Here is a 23,586-nt window from a genome sequence, read left to right as displayed (position 1 = left end):
CGTGGCCGAAGCCCTGACTTACCTGCACCATGTTCTCCAGTCCTTCCGTCGGTTCCACAAGATGTCTAACTAGCTTTCCAGTAGAGCCTCCATCCCTACTGCCCAAAGAAAAGCCTAATAAGTGAGGCAGAACTGACTGCTCTTGCTCGTAACCAAAAGAATTTTAATATATGATAAATTTTTCTACTAACCTGTTATCCCCCTTCAAATGGTCCTTCCCACTATTTCTCTGAAGAAAGTGCTCGGGCCCTTCTCTGGTCTCTCTGTTCCTCTACTCTTCCTGCCCTGAGACTTTGGGGCTGATGATCCTGCAGGCTGGCCTGCTTCCCTGTGGCAGGGGCCACATCTCTCCCATCTCTCCTGGTTCTAGGCCAATGATTCTAATCCCCTACATTGTAGGATAGGCATTTTTTTTTTCTCTTCCACTTTTGTTTCTGTCCCAAGATTAACCTTGCCCTAGGATGATTGATGGTGAGACTATCCATTACATCAGGGTAAACCTCAACCCACCCTCAGGTTGTGTCTGTCTGCATAACCTCAAACATCAATACGATGGTTCCACAAGGCATCGCCAGAGTTTATCTTCTTCAGGATTAATAGTGTCATGTGTTGACGTGAACAGTTTAGTGTGGGTTGTGCTGTGCTAGACAAAGTCCAGTTCTATCCCTCTCAAAGTCAGGGAAAGGTCTACACATCCCTTCTTCCCATTTCCATAAGCGATTTTGGGAGAGCAAATCATTGGATAAGGCAATAGACACATGAGCACTTCTCTCAAACACTAGGCATATCTCTCTGAAATTCAGATTTAGAAAGAGAAAAAATTTCAACCAAATATATAGCACAATAGCTAGTATAAATTACTCTAAATGTATAGTGTTAATCAGGAAACTTGAAGGTTAGGTTTGAAATTAGAATTTGTACTATCTCATTCATAGCTCCTAGGTCAGTCTTCTTCAAGAATTTTAGTGAGCACTAGTCTTAGATTTACATTGGTAAAATGTTTCTTATGATTTTTTTCTTTTTTTTTTTTTATACAAAGGAGCAGTTTTTGCCACAAGTTAGATTCTAGTCTCCGGGGACTCCCGTCACCTATGGCTGTCTATCTGCTGGAGTGGGGAGGATCTTCTCCTGGATACTGGAACAATGAACTCCAGTTCTGTCTGGGCCACAGACTGGTCATGTTGGCTGGAGCAGTCCCTTAACCTCTCCACAAACTGTTCAGTCTGTAGAAAGAGGGGGCAGACGAATTCAGCGGTGCCTCCTATGGCTGAGGTTCCATGCTCACTGGGAGTCAGCGGACAGGGTGGAATGGGACAGGGACACCAGCACAAGAAACCCATGCCATTTGATTCCAAGCTGTAAGGCAGTGGGAGTCAAAAGCCATTTGGCCCCGTTGTTCCTCCAGTCCCTGTGGGGATCTGGATGGGGACTGCCCCATGGGACTTCCTGCCATGTTTGTAAAGGGAGGGACCTGCCTTTGCCACCTTTCTTCCCTTTCTCCACTCCTCTGGCCACTTTTCTTGTGCTCACTGGCCACTCTGTCTGCCCAGCCCTCCCACTGCAGGCCAGCTTTCCTAGCCGGTGCTTCTTGCTCTCTCCACGTTGCTCCCCAGGCAGCCACTTCCAACCTGGGAACAGGGCCACCTGCGTTAGGGCCAGAAACTGGGGATCCCAGATGAACTGTTGTCCCTGTGCCACCTGCTTCCCATGGGAGGGAAATACTAAGCCCAGGGCTTCTGACAAGAGCGGGGTCCCCAGTGCCATGGGCCACGTTGGCACAGGCTGCTCGCCATGGCACATACTCCCTACCTGCCTGTCCAGCTGTATTTGCCTGTACACATCATGTGGTGCCAGACAAGCTAGTTAGCAGCCACTTAGGGGATGATTAGATCCTTTGGTGTGTTTGTCTTAGAGTCTGTCAGGGACACTGGTATCAACTAGAGGGGTTTTCCACTCCCCACCATATGGCTTAGCATCTACCCAGGTCATTAAAAGAGAATAGCAATGGGAAGAAATAAGATGCGGGAACACTTAGGATGTATTCAATATTTCCCTCTGTTCTCTAATTGCTGGATGTCCATACAGAAGGTATAAGTTGAAGGCCTACTATGCGTCAGGTTCTCTACTGCATTATTCCTCATTGACCACTTCCCCTCTTGGTTTATGATACTTTCATTTATCCAACTTATGTCAGCTTCATCGCTGTATCTCCTACACCTCCTCTTTCCTCATTTTGTTCATCTGTTTATCTTCATTCTGTTCTTGTAGGGTTATCATAATGATCGTTGTCTTACAGATAAGGAATGAAGTTCAGAGGCACAGAACTCTTGCTGAGGTCACAGAGCAAGGAGCTAGCTGGATTTGTTTTTCTCCAAGGTCTTATGGTATCAGTGACTCAGCAAACATTCAGGTTGGTAATAGCTGCTGGAGAAGAAGCCATGGTCTTTACTTAAGGACCCTGTAGTCCAGCAAGAGGAAAATGTTAAAACAAAAACACACAAACAAAAAAGACAGAATACAATGGAAGAATCGCATGTTTCCTTGAGAGCACAGGGAAGAGATAGGCTAACTTCTGGGGGTCATCAGGGAAAGCATCACAGAGGAGGTGAAGCTAATTAGACCAGAAGGAAAAAGGAATAACGGGATATAATAAATAATATTAACAGGATATAATCGATAATAATAAATAATTATTTATTAATAATAAATGGGGGGAAAAGGCATGGATACAAGAAAGAGCATGTGAGAGGAACTGTGGACTCCTCTGCTGGCCAAGGGAAGGGTGTTGGGGGACCTTGGGGAATCGTGCAGCAGGTGCACCAGGTGAGGTGTCTTCTTAGCTCCCTCCCAAAGCAACAGGGAGCTGCTGAAGCATGAACGGGAAAGAGATGCAATCGTGACCGAGCCTTAAAACACAAATTGGCAGGAGCCTGGAGTCGGTGAGGGTGTCCCTGTGAGCATGGGTGTATGTGTGAGTGAGAGTGGCCATGAGTGGGTGTGTGTGAATTGTGTGAGTGGGTGTGGGTGAGCGTGTGTGTGCAAACACCAAAGCTATGGAAAATAGTTAAGAGGCTTTTTCGATTGATTCCAGAAAATGTGGTGAGGACCTGGACAGAGGCAATAGCAGGGGGGTCGGTAAGGAGGCAACAGATGTGACAAATAATTGTGTTAGACAATCGACCAGACTCGGAGACAAATGAATTGTCGGGGGAGGTGAGGAAAGGGGAGGTGTTTGGGACAATAATGATGAGGTTTCTAGTTAAATGCGTTGGGTGAACGATGGTGCCATTAACTCAGATAAAGAATGCCAGAGAAAAATGAGGTCAGTTTTGGACATATTCGAGGAGAGCAGGGTGGGTGCCGGGGATGGATTCAGCTGTTTTTTGAGCAAGGAGGGGAGGAAGGGTATTGGAGGGGCAGTGGTCAGAAAAGAAGGGTATCCCAGGACAGGGTCAGGACCTGTGCTAATATTCCTGGCCATCGAGTTAAGGCTTGCGTTGGAGAGGCCCCAGCTCCATCTGCAAAGTGGGTCCTTGTTCCCAGTTCTCTTGTCATGTTGACACCCCTCTCTGTTTGTCATGAGTCAGACGCTGACAGCCTCAATGGTGCTGGCAATTTATCAGTGAGTGGAAAAAGATAATTGACCATCATCTCACCTCACCTCGCCTCGCCTCGGCTGATAGAGAGAAATTTAACTGCTTCATTCCACTATAATTTCATATAATTCTCCATCTTTTTCTCCCTCGTTTTTACTTGGAAGTTTACAAAAGTGATTGATGATTTGCTATCAAATATAAAAAAAAGAAGCTAAAATATCATTGGACAGTTTAACAGCCTTTAAAATATAATGGTCTCTCTGGCTGGACATCCCCAATCACTGTAGAAGCCCGGAAGGTCAAGCTTTAATGAACTGGTGAGAATTAGAGGAGGAAAGTGAAAGTGATCAATGCTCAGGGCTGGCTCCACAGTCCACTGACCTTGGGGGAAGAAGAGACGCCATTATTTATGGAACCCCTCTGGGAATGTTCATGGGACTGTAATAAGCCACTGGAGAGGGTGGTTGGTTGGATGGATCAGGGGCTGAGGGTCCTGGGTCACAGCAAATAGATGAGGCTGCTGCTCTTACCCTGGTCTTTGTTTATACCCTCCTGACAAAATCCAGGATAGCGCTGAGGTCCTGCCCCTCCTAATAGGACTCTCTTCAACTACTTCCTCAGAGCCGTCCTGCCTTGCCTAGATTCACACCAGCGTACTCAAATTCTCCCCTTCACATCATTTTTGGTCCCTGCGACACTGAACTGTTCCCTTGCCTCACTGTTGGAGGTGGAGACTAACTTTGTAACCTTATTTGTATATAAACTCCTGAACTCATCAGTGTGCATGACAAGATGAGGGAGGTGTGAGGCATTATCTTCTATATATAACCTATAATATGCCATGCATTCTTTTGGTACTAATCTACATACTCTCGTGGGGCTCTTTCTCTAACCCTTGAGGTAGTTATTATAACTGCCTCACATATAGATGAAGAATATGAGGTTCAGAAGTTGTGGCAGGCAGCTGCTCTCATGGCTTCCAATGATTCCTGCTTCCTGTTGTTCATGTCCTTATGTCATCCCTTTCCCTGTAGAGTGGGCAGGACCCAGTGGCTTACTTCTAACAAACAGAAGATGGCCAACTGATGGGATGCCATTTCTGAAGTTAGGTTATAAAAAGACTGCGACTTGCATCTCACTCTCTGTTGGCTCATGCTAGTGGAAAACCTCTGCCATGATGTGAGCTCACTCATGGAAAGGTATGTAGGCAAGGAACTAAGGGAGGCCTTCAGCCAATCGTCTGGGCTGAACTGGATGCTGGCGATAATCCCATGAGTGAGCTCAGTCAATCTTTGAGTGAGATGGCGACCCTAGTCAACACACAGATTGCAGTTGGTGAGACCTTGAGCAGAAGACCTAGTCAGAGTGCATCTGGACCCCACCTGTACAAGCTGTAAGATAATTACATGCATGTCATTTTCAGCCATCATGATCTGTTGTGTTTTGCTATTTGACAATAAATGAATGATTCAAAATGGTTAAATTAGTTGTGAAGAACAGTTAAGTTCATAAATTGCAGAGTCCAGACTCAAAATTGGGACTGCTTGACTTTAAAGTATTATGATGTTTTCATGATATTATTTTTATTAAAAAAATAAAAGATTGGCATGTGTATGTACCTCCCAGGGATACGTGTTGAGCAGTCAGTGGGACCTTGAGATGTGCAGAGGGTCAGGGTCTCATGGAGAAGCTGTGAGGGCTATCTTTGCCCAGCTGGCAGGTCTTCTTGGGGGGCTACAGTGTGGAGGCCTGTGCTGACCTTCCCCCGAGAGCTCTTTCCCATTAGACAGATTACACTTGAGAACATCTGCCCAAGAGCACTCCAGTTGATTTAAGAATCTTTGCTTTTAATTTTTGGTACCTTTCAGAGGGGAAGAGAAAAATAAGGTTAGTTTCCTGAAGTGTAATTGTTTCGGGCAGTTATTTATTAATGAAAAGAACAACATGTCAACAAGGCCCGAGTTTCGCTGTAGAACTAATGTTAGCCAAGGCGCAGGTTATAAGAAAGGTAAGCCCGCTGTCAGTCTGCATTTGTCCAGCTCCATGGTCATCCATTAATTACCTGTGCTCTGGGCCCTGGCTGGGGGACAGTCTTTACTCCCCACACTCAGGGCTGCTGAGCTCTCTCCCACACAATCCTTGTCAAGGAGTTTTATGGACCTTGGATCTTTCACCAAGATTTTGAAGACTCTCTCTCTGCCTGAGTCCCAAGATGAGGAAAGGAGAGGGATCCTTGATTTCTGTTGTTATTACGTTTTGTGAACATAACATATTTGGAGTCAATGAGATTATAGGAACTTGCTTTAAGTTTCCTCTTACATAAAACAGGGAGCATCATAACGCATACCTCAGAGAGTTGATAGAAGGATCAAATGTAATAATGCACATGGAAACTTGTATGATATAAAGCACTCTACAAATTGTGTGTGTGTGTGTGTGTGTGTGTGTGTGTGTGTGTTCCTATGAGTTTCATCAAGTTGAGGTTAGGTTCATGGAGTGAATCCAAGGAAATAAAGTGATTTATCTGATGAACCCACTTGACTAAATTGGAAAGGGTGTGTCAGAGGTGCTTTCAGCCACAATTAACGTAATTCTTGCTAATAGTAGTTTCAACCCATGAAGGCACTAACGATTCCTTGACTGAGATGGCTCCACAGCTCTCTGATGTCACCAAAGAGTCAGACACACTACCATCCTTGGATTGTCACCTTTTTCCTCATGCATACCACCCCATTATCATAAGATGGCTAATAGCTCTTCAGTCAAGGTAAGGGCATTGTAAGCTGTTATCTGTCCATTTTATCTTGGAAGACAAAAATTTCCCCGGGAGCCTCTGAGCTGAATTACTCTCCTGTTCAGAACTGGTCACATGGCTATTTATGTTGTAAGGAGACATGAGAAAACAAATATGTCTTTTGTTTGTTTTCCATTATAATAGTGGGGGTGTGGGCAAGAGTGAAGGGAGTAATACATGATTAATTTAGCTAATTCAAGGGCATCAGAAGCACATGGAAAAAGTCAGAGAAGGAAGGAAGCCTGAAAATGATCCGATTTAACCAAAAAGAAATGTGAGGCCTAGAGAGGTTAATTTGTAAATATAAATTCACAAATTCAGTGGGTAGTACCTACTTTACATAGAGGGGACATAAGTGGATTACTTCCATGTTTCACATGGATTATGGGGATTTGAAGAACACACACATTTACACACACACATATACATAGACACACGTAGGCATACATATATCAATATCTGGAAACAGGGTTTCAAAACATGTCTGTTGTTTCTTTCTAAATAGGTGATTTCCTAGATTATAGAGGCAAATTAAGTTGCAGAGATAAAAGGGGTCATAATGAGAATTGTCGTATTAGGCATATGTTTAACGGCCAGAAAGATTTTGGGTGAGAAAACTTATTAAAGTCCAGAAAACCACGTATTTCTTCACTTCACCGTCATAAAATATTAGCATAATGTTAGGTGGCTGCCAGGACTGCCAGGCCTGGGGGAGTTAATTGAGACTTAACTGCAAATATTTGGTGAATGCCCAGACCTTGCCTAGCACCAAATCAGGTCCTGGGGTGGGTAGATAACAAGTACAATTCACTTCAATTCAACTTGACCAACAAACATGTATTGAGTGCTCTTGTCCCAGGCATGATAAATATACAAAGATAAATAGACCATGTGTTCTCACCAATGCTCACCGATAGAATGGACAATGCTATAACTGGGATCCTGAATGTCCTCCAAAGACTTATGTGTTAAAGGCTTGGTTCCTCAGGTGGTGCTATTGGAAGGTGGAGCCTAGTGAAGGATCTTTAGATTATTGAGAATGTGCCCTTGAAAGAAATGGTGAGATTCTGACCTCTTCCTCTTCCTCTTTTTCTTCCTGGCTGTGAGGTAAGTGCATTTGCTCTGCTGTGTGCTCCCGCCACAGGCATAAAGTGACAGGGCCAATCAATCATGAATTGGCACCTCCAAAAGTAGGAGCCAAAATAAACCCTTTCTTTTTACAAGTTAATTATCAGGTAATTAGTTATAGTGACAGAAAGGTGACTAACATAGGCAACAACACGAACAACTCTCTAAAACACTATAAATTACTTGCTGTAATGTGGACGTGAACAAAAGGCAATGGGAGCTCAGAGGACCTAAGCAGAGGGACGCTTTTTAACCACCATCGTAGAGCCCAACAGAACAGAGTGGAGATTTGCATCATGATGCTGCCAAGTTCTCTAGCAAGAAGAAACTGGAAAATCCAGGGTGCTAAATGTGGGAATCAGGTGACGTTATGGACATTTACAGGAGGATAACCTCAGCAAGGACTGGGCCTACTCAGAGAAGACTTCTTGGTACCTTGCACTGGATCCTGAAAGATGCCACTTGAAAGAGGAATACAAGGAGGGATAAGTGGTTGGTGGAATTTAGCCAAGACAAGGAGGTAAGAACATGTAGGAGATGTCTGGAAGTCCAGCCTGGTCCCTAGACAACCCCTATTCCACTTCTTTTTATTTTTACCTCCAATTTATCAAGCAGCAAAGAATGTTCTTTTATGGTACTAATCTGGGACGTTCCTCTTGATCTGTGGGCAAAGGAACCCACTCTTTGTGTTCATTCCTTAGAAAGAGACAGGATTATCAGAGCCCCTGCAGAGAGATTTGACTCCTAGATGTCCCTCTTGCACTTTGGTCTTAAGTCTGGAAAGTAAAACCCTGATTCTCACCTCCAGAAGGGAGGATTAAAAGACAGAAAGTAAAAAAAATTGCCAAATAAGAAAAAATGCTTTTGCCATTCAATGTGTCAATCTACCTCTAAAGAATTATTCAACATTCGATATTCATGTCCTCCCCTATGTTATCTCTAGATGTCTCCTTTCAGGGCATCTCAAGGTATTGAGAGCTCATGAAAAGTTCCAGATAAAGATGCAAGATGCTGGGGAATCAATAACATGTATTGAGTGCCTACTAAATGCCAGGCACTATTCTAAATGCTTTGCTTTACATGCACAACTCAGTTAACAGGGAAACGGCCCTGTTGCTGTGACTATTGAGTTTGCACTGACTGCGGCATGGAAACTGTGGGCTGGCAAAAGTTAAGAAGCTATGTGTGCAAACAACTTTTTATAACGGTCAGGAAGAGACATGACTACTGGCCCATTTTAATTATTTTATTCTGCTCACCCTCCCCTCCTGGCTCCATTCCACATTCTTCCATATTCAGGCCAAGCTCTCCTGTTCCCATTCCACTAACTCCCTCCCTGGAGGATGTAGCTTGATAAAGTGTCACTCACACCCACTACCTGGAAGCTCCTCCTTGGGTAAGTGGCACTGCTGGTTGAATTCCTGAACGTAGCTGTTATTGGACCACAGTGTGGTCCTGGGAAGAAACCCAGTGCCAAGTGCAGAATGGGAGCCTCCAGAACAATGTCTGGTTGTCATGATGGCATGTTGGAAATTTGATCATTTTACTCTGCCTAAAGAGAAACCTCCGCATGTCACCACCAATCATGCAAACTAGACTCTTAAAATGAGATTAGGCTGAAACATAACCAATCAAAGTTAGAGTCTCAATTGCTCTATGACTTCATTTAAAGTTTCAGTGCCAGCAGGAAGAAAAAAGAAATCAATAGTACATTTTCTTCGTCATCAATTTTGCTTTTTGCTAAATGAAAATGCTTATATTCCCTCCCTGTTGCCTCCAACCACGGAAGACGTTACTTCTCCGCACCTTCCAATCTTTATCCCCCTCCTGTGGAGACAGCTAAACTCATGCAAAGAGCGTTCTGTAGGACACAGTTGTGCTTGTGGCCTCTTTGTACGAAGCACTTGAAAGTATTGCAGAGGATGACTTCTCAGTTAACCAAATATTTTTGAGTACAGCATCCTTGCCTGGAAGCCTTTCCCACTGCAGCAGCAGGCCCCTGGCCATGCTCTGTGCTGTACTGGCTGCTGCAGTCCTTGTAGCTGGAGAGTCAAGGGTGCCAAGGGCTCTCAAGGCCCCAGAGGCACATCCCAGCTTCATGCCCTGTGCCAGGCTGGAGATCCGCCCTTGCAGTAGGGAATCTAATAGAGGAGGTGGGCCCATTGGGAACCCATTCGGGGGCTTTGGTTACAGAAGTAGCAAAGGGACCTCATCATAAGATGTTCCCACTCTTTCAGGTATAGAAGCACTGGAAGGGTTTTGCTGAACAATAGAGAGGCCTCACTCTCTGCTTCCAAAGCAATCCCTCAGTAGTGACCTTTAAGAGCTCTTAGGGAGCACCTGTTTATTTTGGCTCCTAGATGGTCCCCTTCTAGGACTTTACTCACTTGGCCACATTTGGAAAGAAAGAAACAGAAAAATTTGTAATATAGGGAAGAAAAAACAGAGGTACGTGGGCTGGAAACTCATTTCCTGAGGAGCAGGAGCCCAGCGCCTTGCTCTCTGGGACTCACCGAGCTCCAGGAAGCTCGACCAGTCACTTAATAAGTCATTGAGGACGTGTGGTTTAATTAACTCGCCCAAAATTCCTCCTTTCCCTTTCTCACTTTTGCTATTAATATTTTTCGATATCTGATAATGCAGTGTAGTTAATTCTTTCTGGCTTTATAATGAACACTGCCATAATGAAAACGGTTAGCAGTGCTTCAGGCAGCTTTTAATTATCCAGCCGAGCAGGTAAAAGCACTTTATTCTTCTCTTTTTTTCCCCTTACTTAGCAATTAATGGAGGAGCTCCATGGCACTTACTGTACCTTTTTTTGTTTTCTAATGGCTGATGTTGCACGGAGCAGGAAGGCCTTACTGTACCCCTGTTACTACCAAGTGAAAACTTTGAGGCTGCATGGCTGTGTTGCAGGCCTCTGGCCTGTGGAGTGGAAGTGCTTCTGTGCTGGCTGCAGGTTTATCTAATTAAAAAGCTGAGTTACCTAGAGTTTTGTTACTGATTCCCTGGCTTGCATTTTTCTGTCTTAGCATCTGCGTCCAGAGACCCCCAAAATGCTTTTATAGCCCAGCTGGCCTTGCTTGAGAGTAGGCAGTTTCCTAGTTCTATCTAATAGAGCCATCGTCCTTCTGTTCTCCAGGATAACAGCAGCCCTGGGGCTGTTCTCCTAACTTTACAGGCAGGGAAACTGAGGCCCAGAGAGATCGTTTTCCTGGCTGAAAGTCCTTTCTCTAGTCTTGATGATGATGTCATTGCAGATATGAAGAATGACATCACCAACCTGACTGTAAAACTACCTTACAGGAGGGATGTGGGGTGAGGGAGGAGTTTAAAATTATGTGAACCCCTTCCAAGTCTATTGATCAATAAAGTTACTGGGAGAATATTTTTACTGAGGGTAGAATTATTTGTACAATTCCTCCTTGTTTTGCAAATATAATACCAAAAAAAAAAAATTGTTCTGGGAGTGTACAGCATATGTGTGTGTGTGTGTGTGTGTGTGTGTGTGTGTGTGTGAGAGTATGTGTGAGTGTGTGTGTGTGTGTGAGTATGTGTGAGTGTGTGTGTGTGTGAGTGTGTGTGTGTGTGTGTGTTTTCATGGCTTGATAAAATCTGAATCTTTCTTAGACTCTGTTTGCAGATCTCTGGAAAGGGGGTAAGACCCCAGGGTCTTCTGAGAAGGAAGACATGGAGGTGACAAGCTGATGAACATTCAGATTTGGGGATGGTCTCAAGTTGTATGGAATGGACCTGTGCAGAGCCTACCAAAAGGAAAAGACACGGGAAGCATAAGATGGGAACTTCCACTCTCCTGGGCTCCTGGAGCAGGCCTGTCCATCATCACCCTTGCCCAGGGATAGATGTATCAGGAATGAGGACTTGGCATCTAAGAATAAAAAGGGATCACTATTAGGACTGGAGTCCTTCTGAAGGTGGTTCACCACGTGATGTTCCCCACTCAGGGGTGCTTCTCTGAGCATCTCTGTTCTTTAATATCCTCTCATAGTACAAACTTCATGAAAAGTGGAGATAAAGAACCAGTTCTGTTGCAGACATTTGTGCCAAACATTTGGTGCCTTTTCACTGTGTATGAGGGTTAGGAAATTCTGGCTGGAGAAAGATCACTAATGCCTCTGTGACTTGAGCTTGGAACTTTGCAGATCCTTGGTACACACTTTGAAGCTTTGGTTTCCTGAGGCCCTGTAATGTGATCTTAAGTTGAGGTTAAAATAATAACGAGGCATTTTTATTGCCAGCACAAACTTTAGCAGTAGCAACACCAGAGTTGGATGTGGAAAGCTCCTGCAGGAGCAGCAAGAGATGCCCAAGCCTTTAAATTTCCCAGAGATTCAGGGAGAATTCTAGAATACTACTTTGCAGGTACCTCTGTGACCTTAGGTTGATGGGACTGTGCAAGACTGTCTTCAGCTGTGACCCCACAGCTGCTACAACCACAAGGATGCTGGTAGAGTGGTCTTCCATTCCACTTGGCCTTCGGGGACAGGATTGCCTGCAGAGCCCAAGAGTCTCAGAAGTCCTAGGACAATTGGGGAAGGGAGGTAGGGTGTTACACAGGCTCTTCTGCTCCGTGTGCAAGTTGATGAAATCTGTCACAACAGTTATCTGAGATTTGAACAGCACTTTGACGGCTTCAAAACAACAGCACATCCATTCTCACACCTGATTCAAATAACACTTCCAAATGTCAGTCAGGAAAACATTTCATTCTCCCCATTTTACTGACAAAAAAGCCAAAGCCACATGAGGTTACCTCCCTCGAATGAGGAAGATTCTCAGATGGAGCCATTTTGCTCCCTGGCGGAGATTTGGCCACATCTGGAGACACCTTTGTTATTGTACTGGGGCAAGGAGTGGGTGTAAATGGAATCTAGTGTGTGGAGGCCAGGGGTTCTGCTGAACACACAATAATGCATGGCACAGGCCCCATGGCAAAGAATTATCTAGCCTCAGATATCCAACATGCAGAGGCTAAGAAGTCCTGATTGAAAGGCATAGAGCTGATCAGAGGAAGACCTGTGGTTTTAACATATTTGTTAAATATTTGTGGGGATCAAGAGCTGTTCTAAGTGCTTTGCCCTCATCAACTCAATCCTCAAAACAGCCCTGGGTGCTTCACTTCACTTTGCAATTAGAATGCTGAAACTGAAAGTTTTTCCAGTGATAACTTTCCAAAAGGCATGTAGAAGAATTGGTAGTTGAATCCATGTCACCTTGTCCCCCGCCCTCTCCTATTGCTACCTCCCCATATGGCTCCCTGCATCTTAACATAGAGACGAGAGTGCTGGGCTTGGCCAGTACCACGCATGGAATAGATCCTGGTGGACCATGTGATCAACTGCTTCAGGTCTCACCATCACAAACCAGAAAACCAATTGCAAAACATTGTTCCCTTCTCATTCTTTTCACAATACAAATTCAAGTTTTAGGGAGCCCAGGGGCCTCCACATTTTCTATTCATTCCTCTCTTTTTATACCTATGACACAAAGAATGCATGTGTGTCATTCATTCACTAATTCACATACTCACTCAAAAAATAATTTTTACCAAGGATTGACAATACAAAGAGGAGAGAAATGTATACAGCCTGTCATTCTCAAGTTACTGGCAGTTTATTGGCACAAACAAGCCTTTAAAATAATTATATTACAATGTTCTCACTTCAGTGATAGGCAGATGGTCACAGGAGCATAGAAAAGGGGTCCCTCCCAGCCTCTGGGAGGTGGAGAATCAGACAAAGCTCCTGGGAGATAACTGAGTTTTAAAGTCTGAGATAGAATTAGCCAAAATAGAAAAGGGGAGTGGGGTAACATGAAATAAGTGCAATCTGCTGAGCGTAGTTGCCAGTCCAGTGTTGCTGTTTTGTAGAGAACAAAAGCTGGGGTTAGTGGGGGATGAAGGCAGAGAAGCAGGATGAAGTCTGAACTGGGGGCCTGCCAACGCCAGCAGTACATTGAAGGGGGAAATGGGTTTTAATGTTTGGGATACAAAATCTCAGAAAGAGTCACCTTTTTAGATTCAGTTGTGCTCAATCCATGTGAGAGACAAGGTTGGAGGCAGGGAGACCAGATGGCAGGTTGTAGCAGGAGTCCAGGCCAAGAGCCCGAACTAGGAGTTGAAGAAAGAGGGAATGGATTCCAAGGTACCTGGAGGCAACATCAGCATAACTAGGTACCCAGCTTTGGGAAGCAAAGAAGTTATATTTGGACTTGTTGCATGAAGTATCTATGGTTCACTGGAATAGCTTTGTTTGTCCGGTGGACAATTGGATCCAAGCCTGACCGGTAGGGTGCAAGATGGCCAGGAGATAGGATTTGGGGATTATCAGCTGAGAGGTGGGAGCTACCACAGTGGAAATCACCTGAGCAAATTGGCCCAGGTGTCCATTCAAATCCAATTATCTGTGATCAAAGTGCTGGACAGATAAATAAATGTGGCTGTTGGGAGATGGCAGGAGGTATTTAAAGAAGCTATTGAAGCTGAACAAGCAGCCCCAAATAAGGCAGTTATAACCTGGCAATCTAGCTTGATGTTGCTACACTGGCTAAACACTATGTAGAGCAGGAAAGGTCCTGTTTCCTCCCACTGGGAAGAGAACGGCTGTTCAACGTTCTTCAACTCTACAGCTTATGCCAGGTTAGCCTTGATCTACTCTTCATGAACCATGGAAGATCCTATCTGGAATCTAGACTCCTGTCCCAGGCCTGAAGGTCAGTAGATTTCCCATCTCATTCCCCTTTCTTCATCATGGTCATGGTCCTTCCTAAATAGCAGGGTATAGGCAGATATGTAGTCACAAGCTCACACATGATTGCAAACATGCAAACAAATGCAGACATCCCTCTCCTACCCTCGTTCATGCACATGCTTTGAGTTAGAAAAACATGTCTTTCCATATTAACACCTGGCACCTGGTATAAAATAAATCCAGCCTGGTAATTATTGTAGAGCTTTGCAGCGTCTTTCTTCTGACCAGTGTTGAAGGCTGGTGCCAGTCACCATAACTAGGTGTGAATTAACGCAACAGCATCCGTGCCGCAGAGCCTCCTGGGCTTGTGTTTGAAACACAGGGCTGTGTTATAGAGCCGTGGATAAAGTTCATTAATAGGTGCGAGCACAGTTCTCAAAGGGCAGTTCTGCCATATTTCCAGTCACTGTTCAGAATTCTCATTAGTCAATTACCCTGCTCCTGTCCGCCTGGTTCCTGCGGTAATGTGTATTTTAAAGCCCCTGATAAGACACAGCATGTTTTAAATATACCTTAATGTATTGGAAATGCACGAGCCCCCTTCGGGTTTATATATCTTAACCACTGGCCAATTTTGCAAAGTTATAAATAAATGTTACAGGCATCAGCGGCAGTAGTAGAATCAGCTGGGGATATTTAAAAGCCAGTCTAAAGTCTAGCTTACCTTTAAATCTGAGATATCAAGCATGGTGAGCAAAGCAGGTAGGAATATGCAGATGATTTCTTGGTAATAAAATCAACAACCTTGACACATGAAGTGAGATTGAGTGGGAATAGGGTTGGTGGGGAAGCAGCTTGGTTGAATTAACAGGTATTTATGTGCACGCGACTGTGCTGGGCATTGTGGGGCTGCAGAATGGTTCTGCCCATCAAGGAGTTTCTGAACATGCACAGGGTGAAGGGAGATGAGACAAGGACACAGGTGAGACCACTCCGAGAAGGACAGAATGTTTGGGGGACCAAATGGGGAGGTTTCCGGAAAGGTTTCTTTGAGGAAGTGGCAATTGAACTGAACTTTGAAAAACGGGTCAGATTTTATAAAAATGTTGGGGCAGTGGGGGGTAAGCAGAGGATGGGAGGTGGGAGCACAATTCATTCCAAGGCGCTGCCGACAGTCCAGCTGGGTGAGAGTGTTGGTGCATGCAGGGCAGCAATGGCAAATAAGGCTGGAGGGCAGCCAGGGGCCAAGCTGTGGAAGGCCTTGAATGCTAACGCAAGGAGTTTTTAAATAACTCAGTAAGACATGGACAGATAATTAAAAGCTTTTGAGCAGGGGAACAATAGGAGCTACCTTGCAGGAGGACTAATTGGCAGCAAGGTATATAGAGGACAAGAATGGGGAGATACAGGAAATGAGGAGAACGGTTGGTTCTGTGGTTTGATTGTGTTCCCCAAAGTTCATGTGTGCAAACTTGATCCCCAATACAGCAGTGTTAGGAGATGGGGCCTGGAGAATGGATTCATGCCTTTATTGTGGGAGTAGGTTCCTGATAAAAGGATGAGTTGGGCCTGCTTTACTCTCAGTTTCTGGGCCATGCGATGCCTTCTGCCATGTTCTGATGCAAAAGGAGGGCCCTTGTCAGGTGCTGGTGCCTTGTTCTTGGACTTTCTAGTCTCTGGAACTGTGAGGCAATTAATTTCTGTTCTTCATAAATTACTCCATCTCCAGGCAGCGCAAAACAGACTCAGCCAGCCAGCTATTGACATAAAACACAAGAGGAAGATCTGAACTAGGGTTTGAACAGTGGATTAGAGAAGCGGCAGCTCCTCTGAGAGTTGTATTAGGAAGGAAGAAGATGAACATGAAGGAAGTGTGAGTGTGTTTGTGTGTGTGTGTGTGTGTGTGTGTGTGCAGTCCAATTCCTGTAACAAATCACTTTGGAAGGCAGATAGGCAGGGAAATAGAGATGTGTAGATATAACGAGCACATGTGTATGTGTGCATATGTGTGGATATTTATATGTGTAATTTAAGTATATGATACACACGTGCATATATGCATGTGCTCAGTCCTCTGTATCCATGGGTTCCACATCCATGAAGTCAATCAGCCATGGATTAAAATTTTTTTTTTTTAAATTTTGTCTGTACTTGCATTAGTCAGCTTTTTGTTGCTGTGACAAACACCTGAGAAAAACTACTTAGAGGAGGAAAGATTTCTTTTGGCTCATGGTCTCAGAGGTTTCTGTCCATGTTTGGCTGGCTCCATTGCTTTGGACCTGAGGTGAGGCAGAACATCATGGCAGAAGGTATGGCAGAGGAAAGGTGCTCAGCTCATGGCAGCCAGGAAGCAGAGCGATCAAGACAGACCCTTCCAGGGCATGCCACCAGTGTCTAACTTCCTCCAACAATGCCCCCAAAACCTAGAGTCTCCCCCTCCTCCAGGAGTTCACTGGGATTTCAGTGGATTGATCCACTGTTGAGGTCATAGCCCTATGATTTAATCACTTTGCAAAGCCCTACCTCCGAGCATTGTTACACGTGAGCTTTTGGGGTAAATTTTAGATTCAAACTATCACAGTACTGAGCATATACAGACTTTTCTTTCTTGTCATTATTTCCTAAAAAAATACAGTGTAACAGCTATTTATATCACATTTACATGGTGATTTAAAATATAGGGCTAGATTTGTGTTGGTTACATGCAAATACTATGCCATTTTATACAGAGGACTTGAACATCCATGGATTTTGATATCTAAGGGGAATCCTGGATCCAATTCCCCATGGATATCAAGGGATTCCTGTACACATCCACATGCATACATACATTTATCTGTCTGCCTAAGTGACTTGCTATAGGAATTAGACTGTACACAATTGTAGAGAAGGCTTAAACAGTCTTTGAGAGACGGTTGTCTCTTATGTGGTACTGGAGTCTGCAGTCTATAGGGCAGGCAGTCAAGAAGAGAAGAAAAATCTATCTGTCCTATTCTGGGTGACCAAGGATGAGCTGAATCCCCCAAAGATCTGGGACCCATGAGGGCAGAGAAATCTGCACCAGTTCTCACTGCCTGCAACCTTGGCAGACCTGGCAGCCTAGTTTGCTGGGGAAGGTGGTACTCTCATCATGGAGCTGAAGGAATGCCTGACAGGAAGCAGCAAAGGTGAGGGAGGATCCATAGCCAGTTATGTAGCCATGTGGAGCAAATACACAGCCTGAACGTATGTGACACCAAAGAGAGGTGATGGCAGAAGAGTGACAACATGCATGAGCAAAACCAGCTCCTGCCCCAAACCACTGAGGGTCAAAACCAGGTGACTGCAGCTTCCCTTCTGCCCTCTGATTCTTGCAGGAAACTGTCTCTTGTGGCTCTCCCTAGCCAGAGACCTACAGGGAGGGAGTTCTGGGAACTGTAGTTTATTTGGCTGATTTTGCACTTATGAAGCCAGGACAGCCAGTGATGATGAAGGGAACAGAGTAGATGAGGAAGAGAAGGGTGAGCTGGAAGATAAATACACTGGAAATCTGTTTTCCTTAGTGGGAAGTGAGAAGGCTCCAATCCACCAGGTGAGCAGACCCTGGGTTTGACTGTAAGCTCCCTGAGTTCAGCATTTACTTGTTTTGTTCTCTTCTGTAGCTCTTAAGAATAATCTATTAAGAATATGTTAGCATCCATGCTCTGGATGGATGTATATATTTGTATTGATTATTCAGCACAATCTCAAATAGAGAATGAGGCCAGCTCTTTTACACACAGGGAAACTGGATCCTTAGGAGATAAGTAATGGGTTTAAGGCCACACAGCTAAAAAGGGCAGAGTGTGTATTGTACTTCAGTTAGTCTGACTCCAAAGCTTCTGCTTCTGACCATTGCTAGATCTGAATCATCTTCAGTTCCCAGCAGAGGGTCTGGTACACGATTGAATAAATTACTGGATTTATGGATGAGTGATGTATGCATGGAGGATGCGTAGACAAATGGTGGCTGGATGAGTAAATGGTAGAACTGAGGTGACTAGGGGAAGCTGAGAGTTTAGCTGGGACAAAGTCCGGGAGCATGAGTGGCACTTACAAAGGCAACGTTGACTCTGGTGTGCTAACCTTTCATCGGGTAGGGGAGAGAATGAGAGAGAATGCCAGCTGAATGCTGAGTTTGGCTTTCTTTTGCTACTGAATTAGTCCACAGGCTCTTCTGTGAAAAGTTGTGCTTCCAGTGGATCATCATTTGTATTATTTACGGGGGTCTATGTAAGCAGTAAACCAAGGATCAGGTGTCTGATGCCTAATTCTGCCTCCACAAGCAACTTGCTGGTGAACTTGAGAGCCTAATTCACCATCTGCCCCGTGCAATGAGAATGCTTGCCAGGACATTTTGCAGGGATCTGTTCTTTACCCTGTGCTTGAGATTCAACCAGGGGAAAATGAGACCAGCTCTTTGCTTCTCAGTTAACTCAGAATGATTAGCCCTGAATACAGGCATTGTACCCCTTAGAAGTAGGAATAACCCCTGAGTCCTTCAGGGTTGTCACTGGAAATGTGATTAGTTGACCAGACCCCCTCCTGGCAGCCTGCCTCTTCTGGTTGGGGAGGCGGTTTCTTAGAGTGGGAGCTTGTCTCAGAGATAGTGTGTCTGTCTTTTCTCCAAAGCTTCCTGTATGATGGGAAATGACAGCTTCCATCCACACCCTCTCTGCTCCTTGGCAGGCTGATCCCTGCCCCCTCGTGAGGTTCCAGGAGCCTGCGACATTATCTGCCAACTCCCAGGAAAGGCTCTGGACCATGGTTGTGAACCTTGAGATGATGAATATGCAGAAGGATAGTGCGCCAGACAGGGGAGCTACGGTGCTGGTGGAATTGGCTGGGCTGGGCCAGCTGGGCAGGGTAGGGCGAGCCAGGACCTGCATGTGGTGGTGGTTGTGGGGTGGGGGTATGCTCTTAGGCCTGAGCACCATCAGTGAGGGCCCCAGTGTACACTGGCCTGTGTACCATCCCTAGGAGTTAGGAGCTGTCATTTGTATGTCTGCCTTCTCTAGGGCTGTGGACTCAAGAGTCTTAGAAATACTCCTGGCACCTGAGCATTGCACTGGCCACAGTTAACTTGTTCAATACTAGGTCAGCAATTTTACAGAGGATGTTTGCAGATAGCATGCTACTGGGTATACTGGGACTGTTGACTCTGGCTCACAAAAAGCCTGACATGTCCCTGGAGCAAAAGAAAGCTGGGAGCAAATTCCACCTGCATCACAGAATCTAGACTGAGTAGGACATTTAGAAGTCACCTGGACCATCCATTCGCCTGCAGGCAGATCTGGACATAAACCAGCCTGGACAGATGAGAATCTGTTCTCTTTCTTGGTCTGCAAAAACCTTCATTCATAGCACTATACCCATAGTACTCATCTTCCTAAACCCTGAGACGGTTCTCCCTTAAAGCTCCTTCATATTCCTCTAGCTCCCAATGGTTTTCTGATTTGTATTTCAAGGGAGTTGGAGGGAAGAACCTGTCATGTATTTTATGTAACAGGATGCTGGAGCCTGTCACCTGGGTTTCTCCAGAGCCCACTGCAATTTCTCTTCCAGCTCTGGGTTTAGAGATATCACATTGGTAGCTTCCAATCAGCCATGTTATGACTATTTACACCATGGAAATAAGCAAACACTATAAATCAGAGTTCCTCTCACCTCCTTCCCCTGAAAACCTGTGGTTCCACCTTTACTAACACAAAACTGGCCATGCATAACAATATTCTTTCACAGAACTTAGGTAACAATTATCCTTTGTACATTTCCCTTTAGGAACTTCAGGTATCACTTCAAGTGTCAGACAGGGGAGCTACAGTACTGGTGGAATTGGCTGGGCTGGGCCAGCTGAGCAGGGTAGGGTGAACCAGGGGTCTGGGGGATGCTTCTTAGGCCTGAGCACCATTGGTGAGGGATCCAGTAAACATTGGCATAAATAAAGTGTATTAACAGGACTATAATCTCCCAGAAAGCAGAGACTGTGACCTGCGCTGCCCCACCTCATAGGGCTTTGCAGATAGCAGTTGTATGTTGACCATATGCTGAAGGAATGAAGGACACATATCAAATCAGGCTGAATGACTCTGGGTTTTCATCCTAAGGCAATCTCACTGTTGGAGTCAGATTTGCCAAACAGGAGATGTGTTCATCTGAGTTGACTTCAGGGCTGTACGATTCAATTCAAGGCAGATTTATGGAACATCTACTCAATGTCCACCCTATTCTAGGCTCCAGAGCCAGAGAGAAGCGGGTGTTTATGGGTAGCAGCAGCCCATCACTTCTATTCTCAAATAACTTACAATTTAATTTGGAAGATATGCACGCAAGCGGAGAGTTAGATCAATATGAATGCTCTGTGCTTGAAGGATTTTGAGTGATTACAAAACACAGTGGTTATAATATGGGACTCTGGGTCAGATTGTCTGCATTCAAACTCGAGACCACAGCTTAGTGGCTATGTGACCTGGGAAGAATTGCTTTATAACCCCCACTATCCCACCCCCATCCTTAAGAGATAATGAAATCTACCTCACAGAGTAGTTGTCTGACTCAATGTGCATTAATGTTTATAAAGCACTTAGCACATTGCCTGGAATATAGGATCCATAAAATATATGGTTGCTATTATTTTTATCATATAATCTAATGGCCACATTTTGAAAATAAGAAAACAGAGGGCTAGAAGTGGGAAAATGACTATTTACCACTTAGGGGCATGCCTGAGATTAGCAGCATTACCCAATTTTATTCATCAGTTTGGTGAAGGCACATTCTACAACAGCAAATAAATCCCCCAATCGTAAATCTCAAGGTCTTGACACGATAGATGTTATTTACTACTTATACGAAGTTTGATGCAGATCAGGTGATCCTATTCCATTTTGCATCTACACCATCTGGATTGCATGGTCTCTAAGGCCACCACCTTGGTGCAGATAGAGATGGAGGAGGTGTGACAACTCCTAACTGCTTTGGCTGATCTGGTCAGAAATGGTGACCTAGCCCCTGCCCAAGACAGGCTGAGAGTAGCAGCTGTCATAAGACTATTCGACGAGCAGTGTCTGCCCCAGGAACAATACAGAAGATACCACAAGACAGCATACGAGTCAGTACTTAATCATAGGACAGATCCTATATGTGACAGTTGGTGATTAAGTGGCCTAGTGAGGGGTATAGGCAGGTGCTGTAGGAGATTAGAAAAGGGGTGGATAAGGAAGGAAAAGGGGGGCAAATGATACTTGTTGAGGGGCAGTGCTACTGAGGACCCAGGGCTGAAACAAGGAGAGAATGGTGGGTAGAAGAGGAGATAGGGGGAGGACCTCTTAAAATAGCTCGGACCAGGAGAGGGCCCTGTCGTGGAGTTCTTGAGTATGAGGACCTTGGGCCACCCTCACCAGGGTCAGGGTGGAGGGCAGAAGGAGGTGCCACTGTGGACACTGCTCCTGCCTCTCCCTCTTGCCTTCAGTTGGAGCGACGTCCATGGCACCGAGCTTTCCTCTTGGCCCTGAAACAAATGCTTCACCACAAAGCACGGTGTGGTAGGAAAAGCACTGGATGCAAAACGGATAAGTGCAATTTCCTGTTCCCACTCTGTTCCTGACAACCTGTGTGACTTTGAGCAAGCCTCTCTGCTTTTCTGGGCTGCAGTTCTCCTTGGTAAAATCAGGAGTTCCCTAAGCTCCTTTACAGATCTGATTCTCTGTCGCTAAGCCTCTCACAGCCGTCATTCATAGCACGGGGTAAAATCTTTGAAGGGATAGTCTGGGACTCTCATGTGGGTACAGATCCAGGGGAGGATAGGATTTGACTAGGGATAGAGCAGCTTAGAGGGCCAACAGCATTGAGCATGGCATATGCAAATCTTTGGTGTGGGGCCCGGCTTGCATCAGAACAGAGACAGGATAAAGAGGCAGCCCGGGAAGCTGGGCCCAGCCTCATCAATCTCAGCACTGACATATCAATCAGTCAGTTCAATCAGTTGCAACATTTTTTCTTTTGGAAATAAATAAAGATGAAGGCAGTAGATACCACACAGAGGAGCCTCAGAGCAGCATGGACAGGCACACTGCCACTGGGTCCTGGAGCTGGGTTCTGATTTATGGAGTAGGCTGAATTTGATAAATCAGGGGCCTCAAATCAGTGGGTTTAGGCTCTTGTTTCCTAAATGGGAACTTAATGTTGTTCATTCATTCATAGGTAGGATGCTGCATCGGAGAGTTACTATATAAATCTGCTATTTACAAGGGTCTCTGTGTTTGTTTTTTGAAAAACAAACTTATAAATCATACCCATCTCAGATGGAAACTTTTCCGGTGTAAACTGCCACCCTCTTATAAATCTCACATTCAGAATTCTTCTTGGTCGATCAGACCTCACACATTTGGGGCGGGAGAGCTGGTAGTAAAAACACCCCGTCTGATTGGGAATGTTGGGAGTTGCTAGAGATAATGGGAGGGGTGGGGTGGGGGGTAGGGGGAGCACAGAAGTAATTTGTTCCTCATTTAGCCTTGGATCCTTTTATTTATTTATTTTATAGCCTATCTGGCTTTGAGAGTCCACTGATTAAAAAGAAGCTTCAAGTCAATAAAATATGCAACTAGAGATGAATTCTGGAGCTAGTTTATTAGGCAATTTCCTGTATGGCTCCCTGGGCGGGGGACACAGTTCCCCACACCCTGCTACTGGAGCTGGGATCTCATCCTGCCAGCATTAATCCTTGGAGGTCTTGAGCCAACCTCACAGGGCATTGGAGCCTCATGCTCCTCTCAGGTCCTGGGCTTCTGAGTCTACTTTTTGCTCAGGGGGAGCTCTTTCTCCCCATGCCAGAGGCTTCTGAAGGACCCCTGAAGCCCAGAAACACCCCTGCTGCGGTCTCCACTATCTGCTCCCTTCTGACCTCTGTTTCTTTAGGGATAAATCTCCTCCTCCAGGAAGTCCTCTCTAAGTAACCGCACATATTGGTGAGCACATTTGCATTTATGTCAGCAAATGGCATCAAGAAGTAGACATTGTGTCAGGGGATGAGATCATAAAGGAATCACTTGTGTTTTGGGAGTGACTCCAGATTGTGTGTAGATGGAGAAGTCTGGGGCAGTGTGGAGTGAGCTGTGGCCAGGAATGCTGAGCTCTCTCTTGGGATGGCTCCCTTTTTTGCTCCCCACAAGAATAGACAGTTTTTCCTAATTGCCCCCCCCGCCCACCAAATGTTTTTATCTTCTCTTCTACAGCCTATCAGTTCTCTGAGCCACCTCCCCCTCAGCCACCAACTCTGGGAAGGACACTTTCTCTGGAGTCCTTTAGGCCCTGGCTCATTTTTCAAGAGGAGATTAGTCTG

This window comes from Callospermophilus lateralis, chromosome 2, assembly GCF_048772815.1.
Source record: "Callospermophilus lateralis isolate mCalLat2 chromosome 2, mCalLat2.hap1, whole genome shotgun sequence".
Lineage (NCBI taxonomy): Eukaryota > Metazoa > Chordata > Mammalia > Rodentia > Sciuridae > Callospermophilus > Callospermophilus lateralis.
The sequence above is the reverse complement of the archived record's forward strand: the minus strand, read 5'-3'. Positions refer to the sequence as shown.